The 16,733-nt window shown below is 42.1% G+C and overlaps 1 protein-coding gene and 1 long non-coding RNA gene across 3 annotated transcripts in view; one reads left to right on the plus strand and one right to left on the minus strand.

Annotated features, from left to right (window-relative positions):
• The window catches only part of LOC139828623 (uncharacterized), a 38,573-nt gene extending 23,710 nt beyond the window's left edge, over positions 1 to 14,863 (plus strand). The window contains exons 3-4 of the long non-coding RNA XR_011740468.1: positions 11,728 to 11,887; positions 13,156 to 14,863. This is a non-coding gene — a long non-coding RNA (uncharacterized lncRNA). The remainder of the gene's footprint in view (positions 1 to 11,727; positions 11,888 to 13,155) is intronic.
• Positions 1 to 16,733, minus strand: part of LOC136105341 (glypican-5-like) — a 349,014-nt gene that overhangs the window by 14,300 nt on the left and 317,981 nt on the right. The gene's annotated exons all lie outside the window — the stretch shown is intronic.

Here is a 16,733-nt window from a genome sequence, read left to right on the forward strand (position 1 = left end):
TATGGTGTTCATATAAGTCTTTTCCCCACAAACCTTCTTATGGAAACTTGGCCTCAGGAGGAAATATTCTTTAACCAGAAACAGGAAGAACTACAGGAGTTACAACCCAATAGATCATCTCACTTAACTGTTGAGTTGCATTAGGTTTAGGCTAGCCTCTCCGGAAGATTCATGGGACAAGATTACGAGGGTTAAATGATTTTGGTTCTGTGATTTTTCCATTTCTCTTTTTTAGGAGTGCATGACTGAAGAGAAGTTGGCCTTGCAGGGATAGTAATGAATTGGGACTAGGATTATCTGTGTCCAGTTTTTAATTCTGCACAAAAATCTGTGTGATTTTTGGCAGATCACTTCTCCCTGTAGGCCAGTCAGAGAACTACTTTATTTCCTACACATTTTTCACATTCTAGATGTATATTCTTCAGGCTAAGAAGAACCATACCAACTCTCCTCAAGAAATAACACTGGCTGAAACTTTCAGGAACTACTGTTATAAAAAAGTCAAAATGCAACAAAGAAAAAAATACAATAAAGCCAGGAACAACTGTGAGACAATTTGAGATGTTGGGTGTGTGGAAGCCACACTTACATGAAATGGCAACTTCTCCCCCCATTCCCAACTATCTTTTTTTCTATATACATTTGAACGCAATGTATACATACAGAGAGAGAACAGGGCATCATCTCAGCCATACCGCTGTAAGGAAACCCGTCACTGTATTTATTTGGCTTTTGATATACAGCTATCGTAGCAAAGCCTGCATGATTTTCAGGAGCCACAATAAAATTCTATTAGTTCTGAGGGCTACAAAGTAAACCCACAGGTATAACTGCCTCAGCTCCTGCCATGGTAAATGTCAAGCTAGAACAATCCATCTTTTCCTTGTGAAGAAATAACCTAACCTAACAAACCTTGTGTGATTCAGCAAGAGCTCCATTAATCAGTCAGTCATTTGCAAGAAAAGGTTTTGTCATTTTGTTTATATTAATACGGGACTTATTCAGACAAGCTACAAGTATAAGCTTAAAACATGCCAAACATCTTTTACATTTCCTGGAAACATCTGTTTTTAGTCTAGTCCTAGGCACATGTTTGTGGTTGCATGTTTAAGCTTGTTTAGTTTGCCAGATAGTTCATGCATACTGCAGCACAGCTGACATGATATCCTGAAACACAGCATGGAAGTATCAGTAAAACATGATGTTCCCAGTAAATCTGTTGAACTTTTGTTGTAACTTTCTTGTAATGAAAGAAACAACTAAAAAGCTCTGTGACAGCCTTCTGCCATCACTGTGTGGTGCAGTTAATTAGTTAAGTTTAGAAACGCTGTACATGCCTCACTGGTAATATCCAGAAGACTGAGAGTGATCCTGATACCGCAATGCCTCACATGCTCAGAGCTCCTATTAAACTTAATGGGAGTTTGGGGGGATGTGAGGAATGCAGGATTGACCTTTATGGTTAAAGATGAATGTGTGCTTGAGACTTCAAAGATTAGGTGCCCCTGCCAGTCTGGAGCGTGCAAGTGATCAGCACGCCAAGTGCCAAAGGCATCTGCTAAATATCACACCACAGCTCAAAGCTGTAATTAAGGAAAATATAAACTGGCTCAAGGAAGAAAAATATTAGTAATAATTGAAAATGCTTTGGCTGTTGCTTTTGTCCTGATGATCTCATTAGTTTTGGTTACAGAAACAGTTCTCACACTGGCTGACGTGGGGCATGCTTTGTTTGTGCTCTCATTCTACCCACATCTTTCCCAGTTAACTTTTATTGCTCAATACAAAGGTCAAATCGAAGGCTTAATTAAATTGTGTATGGGGAAACTATAAACTTATTTTGGAAGGGAGTACAAAAACATTTAAAGCCATCCCAACTCCTCTCCCCCAGACACTCCTTAATTTCTCTAGAAAGAAATAGAGCATGTGTTGTTAGCGTTCTTTCCCTTAAGGGGAAACTGCACCTTTTCTTGCTCTAAAATTTACATGTTACAAATAACCAGCCTTTTCATAAACTGCTAATTGTATTTGCAATTGACATTTGTAACCAGGCTTTTAATTTAGCTCTGCAGCTCTGAACAAAGCTCCATTTTGCGAAAAGACTGGATATGATCACACGCTAGCAGCAATGTAAGTTCAATTTACAGCAAGGATTTGAACGTCATCTGCTTAACTTTGAACAGAGATTGTACCACCAAAATAAATACTATTTCCCACCTGTTTGAAGTTAGGCATATGTCTTTCAGCCCTGAGGCCTAAAACTGAAAAGCAGTATACATCTCAGCTGAAAAAACTCACAGGTCATACGTAAGCACCATTTACAGTTTCTCCATGCCATAAGAAGAAAATCACATAGCTTGAGAGGCAGGTCAGGCTTGAGTATGCTGTGCAGCAGCACCACCAGTCCACCAGACAGTTTGTGACAAGTTAGCTGCCAGAATTGGGCGTTCTTGCACCACGTAGATTCTCTAAGCTCCCATTCAGCTGTTGTCTAACCCTAGGGGCATAACAATTTTCTAGATCCTTCAGAATCCACCTCCAAAAGCCCTACAAGGTTTATGTCTCTGCAGCTGACTGTGCAGGCAAGCCTCAGGGAGCTGTGAGCTCCATGGCCCTTGGGACGCTGTGATGGAGGTGAGGGTGGCCCACAGGGCTCCTCTCCTCGGCCAGACCCTCAGCACAGGCTTGCAGGGTCACACCAAAGAGCAGGACAGCAGGCTCCCAGTTAGGGCAGTAGGTAGAATGGGCACCAGTGACAGCCAATAGCCAGGTTGAAATCCTCCCTCTGGCTGATTCAGGAGCGGGTCTTGAACTCAGGTCTCGTGCCCTACCCACTCAGAACAGGTATGCAGAGACATGTGTCTCTGAGACTGATGCACTCTGCAATGTTGTTACATCCTCTACCTACCTGTGTCTACCCTGAGAGCAACCTGGCCCAAAATACCCTGGAAATAACTACTCAAATTAAGTAATCGGGGGTCAGCAAAAAGAGAAGAGCAACAGAAACGGCATCTGCGCCACTGAATGAGGTCTCTTCATGCCTCCACGAGGAGACACCAGCCAGGGGCAGGAAGATGGACTGGCCTCAGCTTAGAAAGCCATATTATCACAATTCAGCATGAACATGTCATATCTGTAATGAGTGGGCAGGAGAAAATAAACCACAGAAGAGTTCCCCTCCCACCAATGAGCTCTGTGACTCAGGGCAGAGCCCTTTTAGCTCACGGTTGCCTTTGTGAGATTCAGTACATGCGCTTCAAGCGGCCCAACTAAATCCTGGAATAAATAACCACAAACAAGGCATCAACTTCCAGCATAGCACACAGAATAACAATCACAAACATCCCTAAAAGACACCTGAAAGGTGCTTTTCACCTTGCAAACATGCTGCTCTCATCATTCCTCACTATTTAAAAGCCAGTCAAATTCTTCCAGTTATTCCCATTGCTCCCTAAGAAAATTTAGTAGATGTGATTCCTGATGCAAGATTTTGAAGCCACCAAGTACCAGTTTCATTCATACTAATCATAGTGGCAGCGAGGATTTAAGAAGTTTCTTGTATTCTGTCATTTCTTGAGCACAGGTAGAGCCCTATACTCAAAATCTTTTAAAGATATTCTAATGCAATATAATCATAATTGATGTTTAGTTATAGAATAAACATTGAATTCACTTCAATCCACATATAATCTGATTCCTTTTAATCTAGATTGCAAGAAGGATTAATTACAATTCCAAAGGATAGTTCTGGTCCTTACATCAATCAGTAGGAAACATTTGTTTTTTGAATCTTTCCAGTATTTTAATTTCAGTCAGAACTGAAATCAAAAGAAACTGTGGCAAGATATTATCATGGATTAAACATTTTAAACTTAATATCAAGACTGGTAAAGGAAAACATCACAGCATTTGGCTTGCTTCAGCTCTAGTATGGCAAGTTTAAATCAGTCTTTTCACCTGCTCTAGTTTGGCAACTATTCTGCATGCATATCCTCTATTTCACATTGCAAGGTTTATCCGGCCAACCAGAACCCCAGCTCTATCACAGCTGACAGTTATTGACAGAGACATCACTCTACTGAGTATCTGTAGCAAGAAGAACATGTTCCATGTGAAAATACCAAATAGCTTAAAAGCATTATCTTATTAGTAGCATGCAGTGAAACTGATGAACCCTTATCACATGCAGCAGCATGACGAATACCCAAATCAACACAAACAGGGGATATAAAACCAGGAGTGAAAATAAACTTTTCTAATAAAATGTCTTACAAAATGAAGCACCACCATTAACATACACAGAAGACTATGCTTAGTTGATGTTCAAGCTGTGGAGCAAATTTAAGGAAGGAAATTCCTGTTTGGATCTAGCAATGATCCCGTTCCCAAGTTCTGTTCTGGGAGGGTGGGAACTGCTCCTTCCAGTTTTCATGGGAGACATCTACACCAAAATCACCAGGTCTGAATTTAGCTAGTCTGCTAACACTGTGGTCCATTATGGACTGAGGGCTATAAACCCTCCTCATTGATCAGGGTAACAACACTGCCAAACTTTACGTTGGCCAGGAGTAACTAAGTGGTGACTACATTCTTCTCCCACTTAGCCCCGTGGAAAAAACACTTCTGGCCATAGCCCACACATTGGATAAAAACCCCATGAGGTATTAAATCCATCACGAGAATGATAAAATCACCATTTTGAGAGTGATGAACATTGCATTAGAACTCAGAAGCCTGCAGCTTTCAACTGGCTTCTCTCTACACTGATACACTCAAACCTGACTGCTCAGGTGAGACTAGTGACAAAGCCAGAGTGGTTCCCAAAGCCCTTCTCCAGGCACATGCAGCACCCCTCCAAAAGATTGTGCTGAGTGAGGGTGGCGATAAGAAACTGGGTTAGTTTTAAAGAGGAAGTTGGAGAGCATGAAAGCGGCAGGGTGTTCCTGCGAGTGGAGAGCAAAGAGGGACTTCAGATCAGGAATGAACTTGAATGAATAATAAAGGACCATTGCTGCTTGTTTCTGTGCACAGAAATGGCACAGACATAGGCAGAGCACTTCTTAGGTGACTGAGCATGTGGCTTGATTTCTGTGTGCTTCCACCCAGCCAAAGAAGCTTTGACAGGCACTCAGTCTTCTCTGAGATTTATCAGTTATTGCCAATTTCCTTCTGTCATAAGAGCTCCAATAAAGGGAAAAACCTGCTGGAAGTTCATGAGAGCTGACACCGTGTGCTGCGATGGATCTGTTGGCACTGCTGTGGACTATTATGCAAATATGCATCAGTGGACTTTGTAAAACATAAATTATGTAAATGCCCATTTAGAGACTCTTCAAAATGCAGATTGCTTGCCTGATGTTTGGAGACAATTAACATCTCTGACGTGAACCTGCACTCGGGGACAGCTATGCTGCAGCCTGTCGATGTCTAGGCCTAGCAAACCTGATTTTGCATGCAGATTCAATCTTGGCATGATGGACTTTTGCTGCGAAAGCCAACTGTGTCACGATCTACTTAAGCCATGTATTGCTGACACTATAGGTTAAGAGACCCTTCAATTTGCTATTGTAGCAGTGCTCCGAAAGATCAGATCTGGAATTCAGGTATGCACTTGTTCATTTGGGATTACAAAGGCTTTTTCTCTTTAAGACTTTGTATTTTAATTGATGCATGCCATCAACTTCTCTGCATGAAGCCACATGGCTGATTCTTCTGTGGGGGTAAGAGTTTGAGTCCTGGTTCTCCATTTGCAATCCTGTTCCTGGCCTTGGGTCAGACTTGACTCAAAGCCAAAACATAACCAGCATAGACAAACAGGACTTTGGGCTAGACTACAAGCTCAGGCCACAAGCTTGACCCCATGGGTACAGGTGAGTTCCTCAGGGTGTTTAGTACTCATTAAGAAGGCTGGGCTTCCACTCAGGAATTAAATCAAGCAATTAGATTTTTTTTTTTTTTTTTTTAGAGCACACCAAGTATCTTGGATTGTTCTGGCATCTGAGATGTGCTGGCATCTGAGAGTTTTTAAAAATCTAGGCCAAGCAGTATATCCTTTGCTAGAAAAGAAAACGTCATCAAGTATCTATCTGCTAAAGAATTTGCAGAAACTGGGTTTTCAGGAGTACTAAACTCAGCATCTGTTGGACTTCATTACATTCTTGTTTAACTTGAGTTGAGATGGGTGAAATGAACCTTTATACCTCAACAGTGCTCTTACTGTTTGAAGCAGTTGAATCAAAGGGGCTTACCAAGGGCATCTTCTACTTTGTAACATCAAATAACATTTATTCTGAGATAGCATGTGAGAATCACATAATTGGAGCCATCTGATGGAGAAAGGGCAGCATACTGAGCTAGCTAGGGGAAAAACACCTAATTTAAGGATAGATTTGAGATCTGAAGCAAAGTTACAAAGACTGGTGTGTTACAAAGGAGAGGTAGCTGTGAATGGGAGAGTCCATCTAATCACTCTTGGCTGAGTAGTATTCCCTAAGCAATGAAACAGTTTGTAGAAAAATCAAGGAGCTTGGAAGACAATTTTCAAACACGTTCTTTACTGGCCTGTGTAGGCTCCTCAGGACATGGACAATAATTTCTGTGGATCTACAGTAGCTAAACATCACAGGGTCATGATCCTGATTGAGGCACTCATGCATTACTGTCACATTAATAATGGGAAGGCATATACCTTGATAATTATAAGACAGTAAAGAACAGTGGACATGTTTTATTTAATTGAAACCCAACCTTTACTGGTATCCAGAACAGTTCTCAAGTTACCAGCTATTTAGTAACGTTGTGATCAAACCTTACACTGGAAGCCCCACAGATTAGCCATCTGGTTACAAATTTATATTAAAAACATTCAAAATAATCTTTTAAGATAGGACAGTTCATTTCATTGAACCTTCTTCAACTGATATGCTTTGGGATATGCACTAAACGACATCCATCCATCACTGACTTGGTCGCTCAAGGCAGGCTGTTGTAACAGGAAATAGAGACACACCTGTGACATGTCACTAAGCCACAAGAAACTGTAAATTATGACATGGCTATTTCATACAGCAGAAGATACTGTGAGATGAGAGCTTGCGACACCCAGAGCATTTATTTCCAGCTATGGTATGGGAGAAGAAAAGGCAGAAGGAAAGATGATTTTGTATCTGTTTCTGTAATTGTTTCACCTCGCTGATTACCAAAGGCAGTTTAGTTCTACCAATGATAGTAAATGAAGAGAATTGCTGTAGAATGACAGTGGTCATGTAACTCCATGCAAGTCTAAAACCATCATTTTTCTGTAAAATACCAATGGGCAGAAAACTTGTCTGTATAAGGATTACTGTAGTATTGTTGCTTAAGAGAAAAAAGTCCTTTGTATATGGGTTGATGCTCAATCTCTTCTCCCACCGTGACATTTCCACCAGTTTCCATTTAAAAATTATAAGCGAATTGATTAACTTACAATCCTTACACCAAGGTGAGTTTGAAACTGAACTAGGAGAAGTGCCTGAAGCTTTCTGTGGACTTCACTATTACTAACCAGTTACACAGGGATTTTTTTTTGGTAATAGGTTTTACTTAAAACTGAGCACCTGTCAGAGCATCTGGAAAAACAGAAATAATTTTACCGAACTGTCTCCAACTAATGAACCAGAGCGTGGCAGAGCACAGGCAGGCAGGAGAAGAGGTGGCCACACACAGCTGGGCTGGGCTTAGCCAGACAGGGAAAGCACAGGTGCAGGACAGTGGGAATGGGGCACACGGTGACAACTGAGAGACTAAAAACCTCCACTTGCACTGAAACCAGCAGCGCTGTGAGGGGCCACGAGAAGGGCTCAGCACCAGTGAAATGGAGACGCAGGAAAACGTGCCCACTGATAAATGAGACAGGGTGACAGAGGGGACAGAAAAGCTTGAGTATTCGCCTTTTCTGCTTTGGCTTCACTGACAACATCATTGCTCAGGTTCTTGTGTCTGAGTCTGAGGAGTGAAGTATTACCCATGGTAGAGGAAAATCAAGTTAGGCAGTGTGTGGTGGTGCTGGGATAAGGACCAGTATTAGGGCTGCACAGGCAGCTGCCTATGGGAAGCTGTAGAAACTCACTCATTGAAGGTATTAAGAACCAGCCTAGGCACACAGGACAGTTTTGGTAGAGCCAACTGGCTTGGAGCACACACACATACACACACACACAAGCTTCTTCATCTCTTCAATCTCCCCATGATCTGTTCACTTCAATTAATCTATTCCACGTGAAAAGCAAATGAAAACAAACTATCCAATCAGTTTGTGACTTAATTTGTAACTATCTATAAAAACTGAGGGTGAACATCTTGTGAAAGGAATATACATTGGCAGCTATTGCTGATGAAGAGCTATCAATAGGCATTAAAGCTGCAAATGGCAAGGTGTTGGCAAAGCAAGAAGAATTGATGCAGAAAAGTAAAAAGCCAATTTGTATGATGAACAGAGTGCACACAAAGTAGACCAAATTACCAGACACACAGACACGAGAGTACAGAGGCACGGGAGCTGATTAAGAAGCCCTTGTGAAGCAATCTTGAAGGCTGGCCAGTTCCTCCCAATGCTCTGGCATCTGTTCCAGCCGCTGCACTGGTGAAAAGAGCACTGTCTGTGGTGTGAGCGTACACGTGCTCGTGTGTGCCGTGGAGACGATGGATGTGCAATGCCATTGCAAATGGCTGCTTGGAACTGCCACCCCCTGCTCAGAACAATCCCGCTTTTCAAAGCCTCTGTAATCTTGGATAAATGCCAAAGAGGGAGACTTGAAAGGCCCGGCTCCCAAATTCCTCAGTGAGGAATAAGCTGGGCATGTGACTGATGTACTGTGTGTCACTGGCACCTCGCGCGTGTCACGTTTGGAGGCTCTGCTGCTGGGGTTTTACTTTCTGAACACCTTATCCTGCACATTTGTAACCTGAGAGAGATGTGATAGGCCTAAGACCTCACAAGCCCATCCACTGCTGTTTTTCCTTAAAATCAGAAGCCTGATTTTTATTTATTTTTCACTTCCTGGGTTTTCTCAAGATATTCCTTTTTTGCATTCCCTTCTAATTAAATACAATGGAACCCTCATATTTAATCTGCTATCTAGAAAATTAATAAATGATTTTCTGAACAAGGATACGCATTAGAGACCTGTACTAATTCAAATGGTGGAAACTTGCAGCAGCTAAGCAGTCGGGTGTTCTAGTTTGTGGGTGTTTCAATTTTTTTTTAATCATTTGAGCTTTGTCTCCAATATTGTTAATAAAGGCTTGTGCTAGGAAAGAATTGTAACTGGACTGAATTTAACGTAAATTGAGGTTAGCTTACAGTCATGAAGGGACTGATTAAGCTCAAAGTTTGTATTGAGAGACTATTCTCTGCTTTACTGGCTCCCAAGGAAAATTTCAAGACTTAGAAAAATCACAAAAATGACCAAAAGTCTGATTTAGACACCCATTTGAAAATTACTGGTGCTTTAATTCTTCCTTTTATGAGATGGTCTGTAAATGAAAGTAGCGTAGGCAGAGGAAGCCTGTTAAAAATTCATAACCATCTTTTTGTGTACACATTGAAAAGGAAAGCCCTCCCCAAATTATAAACATGACTGCTTTAACGGTGGATTCTGGGTGCTGCAGCAATGGAAATAATAAAGCATGCATGAGATTTTGATTGTTGAACTTGCATCAATTTTCTTCACTGCTCTACTGCAAAAGTAATAGGAAATAAGCAATTGCAAACATGAGCCAAATGCTTTTCCAAAGGTGTGCTTAAGTAAGTTGTCTTCTCTTCAGATAAAATGAGCATCTGTAAACTTTCACCAAAATCAAGACCTTGAAATGCATCTCAGTGCAAATCTAGCTGCAGTTCTGTAGTGGGACCATGGAGCGTGGCTCATCAGTTTTCTGTACTGTACACCACCAAAGCAAGGGAGCAGCTACACTCTGCCCAGAAACATTTCCAAGGGGTTTTCCAGTGTATCTTCTCATGGGGCAGCCTACAGCAGCCGGTACAGAGAGGAGGGAACACGATCTCTTTCAGCGAGGTCGGTATCTGAAACAGCTTTTCTTGATGCCTACTGGGGAGAACCCCTCCTGCCCCAGCACACACCATCGCACACATCGCAGCTGCCAGAGGATGAAGGCGCAAATCAACATTAGCACTCAACAACAGCTGTTCACAGCAGCCTTTTTGCCCTGCGTGTGTGGAGTGCAGGAAGAAGGGGAGATTGTGAAAGACATTGTAGGGACAGCATCAGGGTGGGAGGAAAAGGTACAGCTGCTTTCTGCAGTTCAGCAGTATGACCTGTATTTTCGGTCTAACAGCATGGCACACTGAGTTTCATTTCTCTTTTAAAAAATGCCTGGCTCTTGAAGCGGAAAGCATGCTGCACATGCTGCCATGGGGCCCTTTTCTACTTCTCTGCACCATACTGTAGTTACATCTGCCAACTTGATGTAAAACACTGCTTACCACTGTAAGTACAAGGAGGATTGTGTCTGGCTTTGCAGAGCTCTGAATGACTACCTTAAGGTCAAGGCACTGGTGAAGCAAGTCTGAATAATTTTTCCCCACCCACATCAACCAGTAAATGGTTCCCTTTGGTTTGGACAGCAAGATGCAGAGGGAAACTGCACCTTCAGCGCTGTGTGCTGCACCCAGCTCGGCACACTGCTGCTCGAGTGCCAGCTGCATGGCCTGGCACAAACACAGACCCCAGCGCAACCAAGGAGACTGAAAGCCAGACCAGCAGATACACCAACATTTACAGGTATAAAATAATTTTGACTGAGGTGTTGTTGTGCCCTTATTTAGCCTGCAAGCCCACAAAATTTAAAAAAAACATATGTTTTCATTAGCTTGGAAGCTGTACCGGTAGCGTATCACATAACTTCTAAAAGATTTGCCTGCAAAATATGATTGAAAAATGAATGCAACAAAACCCAAGCAAACCCCAGCCTCCCTCCCAGAAACAATATATCCCTTAAATCCTGGAATTCTTTAGTGGTTAAAGTCATACTTCAGTTGAATTCCCAGTATTTGGGTAAAACTTGATACAACAGCCAAGTAATATATATTCTTATTTGGAATGAGCTTTCTAAATTCTGCTTTACTACAGATGCCAGACCATATACTGTCTTCTATCATTTGCCAGTGAAAGCTTTTCTTTAGAGTTAAGGCATTCAGATGAACCACATCTTCTTTGCATCTTTTTTAAATGAAAGGTTTCCTTGTCTCTGTAATTCCCACTCCCCACCCTCCGGTTTCTGTTGGTTTCACTGTACAGAGCCAGACTGAGATATTTATTCCCTCACTTAACAATGAATAGTACAACATATCAGTGAAAGCCCTTCTGAAGTCAATGAGACTTTTTATGGAGTACTCATTGTTTTGGTCTGGCTTGAAGAAAGATCCAATATGACTTAAGTTGAAATGAATACAGTTAGCACTATAATACACATGTTAAAGAGAAGAAACCTGTGCAGATGGAAAACTACTTCAGTAGCTGACAAATATTTTGACCCCCTAAAGCACATAACAAGGCACTCTGGGAGTTCTTAAATCAAAGCATTACTGTCTTGACACTAATTCTGTAAAAAATCATGGAAGAAGTAACTTTTTAAGTTTCTAAAATGTCTCCCATTCCAGAGTCTTAACAGATATTACAAACAGCAAATGTGGCAGCACTCCTAGGAAGTATTATCCCCATTTTTCAGATGAGATAATGGAGACATGAAGATGCTAAAGTGATCTGGATGGTGGTCACAGAAGAAACCTGCAGTTACCTTCAGAGTCAGCAATACATTTGCATCCTTCAGTCCAGAAACAGATGCAGCCAGATGTCGTTTCATTCTAAGTTCAGGCATTTACTAAAAGGTAATTTACCTTCTGTCGAAATTGAAATCAAATGACATAAGTTATGATATGTTGGGTTTCAACCCTCTAGCTCACACATAGCTCGTGATTCTCAGCCACAATATTTGGATGAGGGATTGTCTCTGTTCTCTTTGTACAGCTCCAACCACGGTAGTGTCCTGATCTAACACTGGGGCTCCTAGATTAGTGAAAACCAGGAATATTTGGAGTAGGATGAATAATTTACTTTATTTATCTACAGTGTACCATAACTGAATGCCTGATCTTGCTAAGAATAGGATAGGCATCAAACATAGAAAATGCAGAATGTTATAGTTCTTAAAAGAAACAAAATCAGATGTGATGATGCAAGTACACAACAGCTTCTACTGATATGAGGTGCAGTAAATTACAAGTTGGAAGTATCAAAGGCAGTGTTATAATGGGGAAAGCTGTCAGCAAACAGACAGGGAACAGTGAAAGATGAAATAGTCTTCCTCAAATTATGCAGCCTTCTAGAAGTTTCACAGCCAATGTGATAAAGGTTACAGTGAAAGTCTGATGAGATTAGTGTGCAGTGGTGCTGGGGTTTTTTTTAATGCTTCCTACAATGGAAACAAGTGTTACCAGGTTCCTGAAAGCACTACTTGACAAGCTCATTACAACAGCTATTTAATTCATAAATTCTCAGCTTCTATAAGAAGTCACAAAGCCACCCAACTTGCATCATAATATTAAGTTACCCAGTGACAACATATGTCTCAGCATCTGGAGCTTACCATGCAACACACACATCAAACCTTGTTTGCAAAGGCTGAGAGAGGCAGTAGCTCGCTTTTTAGCGCAAGTGCTACGTTGTTAGATTATCATCCTCGAAATACACTGAATGATTATGTAGAGATAACTTCATGCTTGACCAAGTATACAATGCAATTAACATTTTAAAGCCATTTGGTACATGTCTAATCTTATTGCTGTCTTAATATTTTTCCCTGTTCCCATATTTACTGATATTCATTTATTTGTTTTTGCCTTGGCTTGTGCTGTGCTATCAAATCTCTCAAGTCAGCATAAATCCACAGCCAACTCAGTGGCAGGTAGGAGTCACACTGGTACGAGTGAAGGGTGGGCTAGACTTGGTTGTACAGATCACTGTGATGGTGGACTTGGCGATCTTAAGGTTTACGGTTGGACTTGGTGATTGTAGACGTCTTTTCCAACCTAAATGATTTGATGAAATGGAAACATAATCCATAAATGTTTATGACATGTTAATAATTTTGGACCAGGTTCTTTGAGAGACAAAGAATGAAGAGATTTGGACCAAATGTTCTCCAGAGGGCTTTTTGCTCAGCACTGCTGGAATAATCTCATCTGATCTCACACACCTGATGCAGCCAGAAGCACACCTGAACCTCCAAGACACTCTGGATAGTATTGTGCTGGATAAAGGAAGAACTAAAGATGACAGAAGATCTCCTTGTGCTCAGAGCTGAAGGGGGTGCTTTGATTGCAGCAGCAGTGGGACAGTGATAGTGCTGATGTTTGTACAGCCAAAGCAGGCAGAAGGGGCTTCTCTTGTTGCCACGTGTGGCACAGACCCAGTCCTGCTGTCAACTTTCGGGTTTGCTTCTCTCCAGATCTCTTCACATCTCAGCTGTTTTGCCTTTCACATGCTTGAAATCATGGATGCTTTCTAAGAGAGATACTGCATAAAGCACTCATAACTCCCATGTTTCTGGAAGGAAAATGAAGATTCTGTCCTTGGGTGTCTCTAAGCAATTGGCTTCCCCCCCTCTCGCCCTGCCCCTGACATTTTTGCTTCCTAATTGCTTCCCCTAATCAAAGTGGTGTTTCTCCTGTTTGCTCCAAACATTTTTGCATGCCCTATGTGCTAAAGGGACAGCACAAGTTCTCTGACAGGTAGGATACAGCCTGACAGCAAGTGACAATAACACTGACACAGTAACAGAGCTCAGTCTCTATCTGGGATGTGTTTGCATAGGGAACTCTGCTGGTGTTCAGGCTCCCAGCACAGAGAGACCTTAATGGAGTACTCACATGTAAACCTTTGCACTCATCGTGCATCCAAAACAATGTAGAACATATAGCCTGACTCCAGTTAATGCACAAAAATATAAGGTATCATCTGTTTTAAAATATTAAGATTTCTGGAGTAGCTGGTAGCCCAAACCTCGCATCAATATCCCCTCTCTGGAAGTGAGTTGAACGGGTTTCCCCATATACACACACCACGGGACAGACTGCCATCCTGCACAGCCACAGGCACCTTATGGCAGTAATTGGTTTGTGGAAGTGAAGGAATTCATTTGTACACGTATAAATGCAGCATTAGGAATGTGCAGCAGCATGCAGAGCAGTCATTTCGATTTTACTTGTTTATGTACCTCTTGTAAAAATAATCGTTTATGGTCATTATAAAGCTGTTGTAATGTAAATCAAACAAACAAATCAGTATATTATTGCTCTCTCCTTTGGCCTGGTTTATTTGGCAGCTGGGTTTGTTAGCACTTAGGCACCAAGGTTGTCAATCACCCACAACCCACAACTGAAAAAGGCATTAAAAATAGGTGGATGGGACATCTCTTAGTGATGAAGCAGCAAACCAGAGAAGAGAGAAACAAAGTAAGAAGCCTTGCCTAAATCCAGAGAGGCTTGATGGAAAAAATCTTTCCCTAGATACTTCTGGCATCTCAGGATATGAATTACTTACTCTTATTTATACTGGACAGGTGCCTGGAATAATCTGGGGAGAAATAAGGGCCTCTAACTTGCTCAAATTTAAAAGCATTGTTGGGAGGAAAGCTGAAGGCACTTTTTGCTCGTATCCAGCAACTTCTCTATGCAGTCTGATGGGTATCACATTGTGTTATGCATGAGCACGAAAGGGAGCACACACAGGAGCCCGGTCCTGTAACAGAACCTCAAAAATAAAAGACTTTTGAAAGGAGATTTTTTTCCCCTCTTCGAGTAGTCACTATATCTGCTTAAAAGAATCTCTGTGAGGAAATAAACCTTCAGAACCCTCCTACAGTACAAAGTTCCATTGCATTTAATCTCTCTTGAAATATACCCCGGGGTGCCACGCGGGGAAAGAATGGGGACGATGGAGAGGAGAAGTGCACCTACCACAATGCCCCTGACATCAACCCTGGGCTACGGTTGAAGAGTTGTCCTCCACACAAACCTGGGTGGGTTTCGGTTTTCTGTGGGAATGTGCTACCAGGCAGAAAAACCTCAAACTAACCATATTTACAACCTCTACTGCTACCTGATTATTTACCTCTATCCAAAACACAATTTGCACCTGAAATGCTTCTTTCTCGGTTCGGCTCAGAAATGAACACATTTGTAAAAGGAGACAGAGTACCTCTCATTTTTATCACCTCTACGAAAAGATGATACAAGATCCTGCAGTTCTCTATATTCCCCAGACAACATTCTGTGCAGTGGCAGCTCCTACTCAGCACCTAGCTCAAAATCAATACAGACAGGTATTTGATCTCATAATTACCATTTGATAGTAGGGATTATATTCTGTCCTGAATCTGCCATTTCCCTCTAGAGCAAACTTGCCTGGATAACTAGCGTTCATTAGAAATGAACTTATCAATATTTTGACTTGACATCAATTGTTTCCTCCCTGGTAGTTCATATATACCTTTTATTTGACAGGATGCAATAACTGACATTGGCATTTGAAATAATAGCGTCACCAAGCCTCAGATATTAGCGGGATGTGATTTGTAATTGCCACAGCAGGACACAAAGCACACAGCGCTAACTGATGATGAGCGTAACGCCGCACCCTTGACCCTCCAGCGGGACATGGTACCTACAGAGAATCACACACCAGAGGAGTGGTGAGAGCTGAGGAGGAACAGGTAAGAGGGCTGCAGGTGCAGCCGATGAGCCCCACTGCTCCTTCCTTGTCACTATTACGGCTATGATTTGACCATAATTTCCCTTGAAGGGAGTGCTCCAGTCTTCTCAAGTCGTTGGGCCCAGAGGCGATGTGAAAATAAGTCCTGTAAATTTGGGTAGCAGCATCTCTGGGCAATGCCTTTGTCAGTGCTGTCTGGGGATCACAGGAAAGCGAGACTGTGAGGGATCTCCTAATGGGTGCTGTGCAACAGACCTGCTTACAAAAATTATACCTCTCAGAGAAGCAGCCTGTTGCACAGCATGGACATGTTGCCAAGGCCATGCAATGTGCAAAACTACTGCAAACCTGCTGTCCCTAGAAACACTTGTTCCCCAAACACTTCCCTAGAAAAATCAGACTTCAAAGCAAAACACAGCATTTTCACAAACGAAACTACATCCCTAACAAGTGTCTCTGCTTGCCAACTACTAAGAAAATCAGCCTTGCAAGCAGCCAGAGCTGTTTCAACCCAAAAGTCAAATACCTGAAGGCACGTTTGAGGGAAGACTCCTCTCTAGGCCCCCTAGGGACAAGTGTATTGAGACAGAGTTTGGTGGCCTGGATGGACCCTACTGTTGCAATTCAATCATCCGTTGCTCTTCTTTACTAAATGATTACACAGTACATGTGAAATAAAGTCAAAACTCTTCCAACTGATGGGGTGAACATTTCAAATGAGACTACAGGAGATGTGCTGTGTCTCAGAGTGTCTAACAGCAACCCACAGGTAGTTCTCAATGTTTCTGGATCATGGGGGGCAAGACAAGTACCCCAGAGCCTGCAGCTCAGCCAGGGGTAGCTCCTGGAGCCAGAGACAGGATCTGGCAAATCTCATCTTCTCTGAGTCCCACTTCCAGTACTGTAGAGGGGAATTTATCTTCTGCACAAGGTTGCAGAGAGAATAAAATCACTTTGTAAGCG

Source organism: Patagioenas fasciata, chromosome 9 (assembly GCF_037038585.1).
Source record: "Patagioenas fasciata isolate bPatFas1 chromosome 9, bPatFas1.hap1, whole genome shotgun sequence".
NCBI classification, from domain to species: domain Eukaryota; kingdom Metazoa; phylum Chordata; class Aves; order Columbiformes; family Columbidae; genus Patagioenas; species Patagioenas fasciata.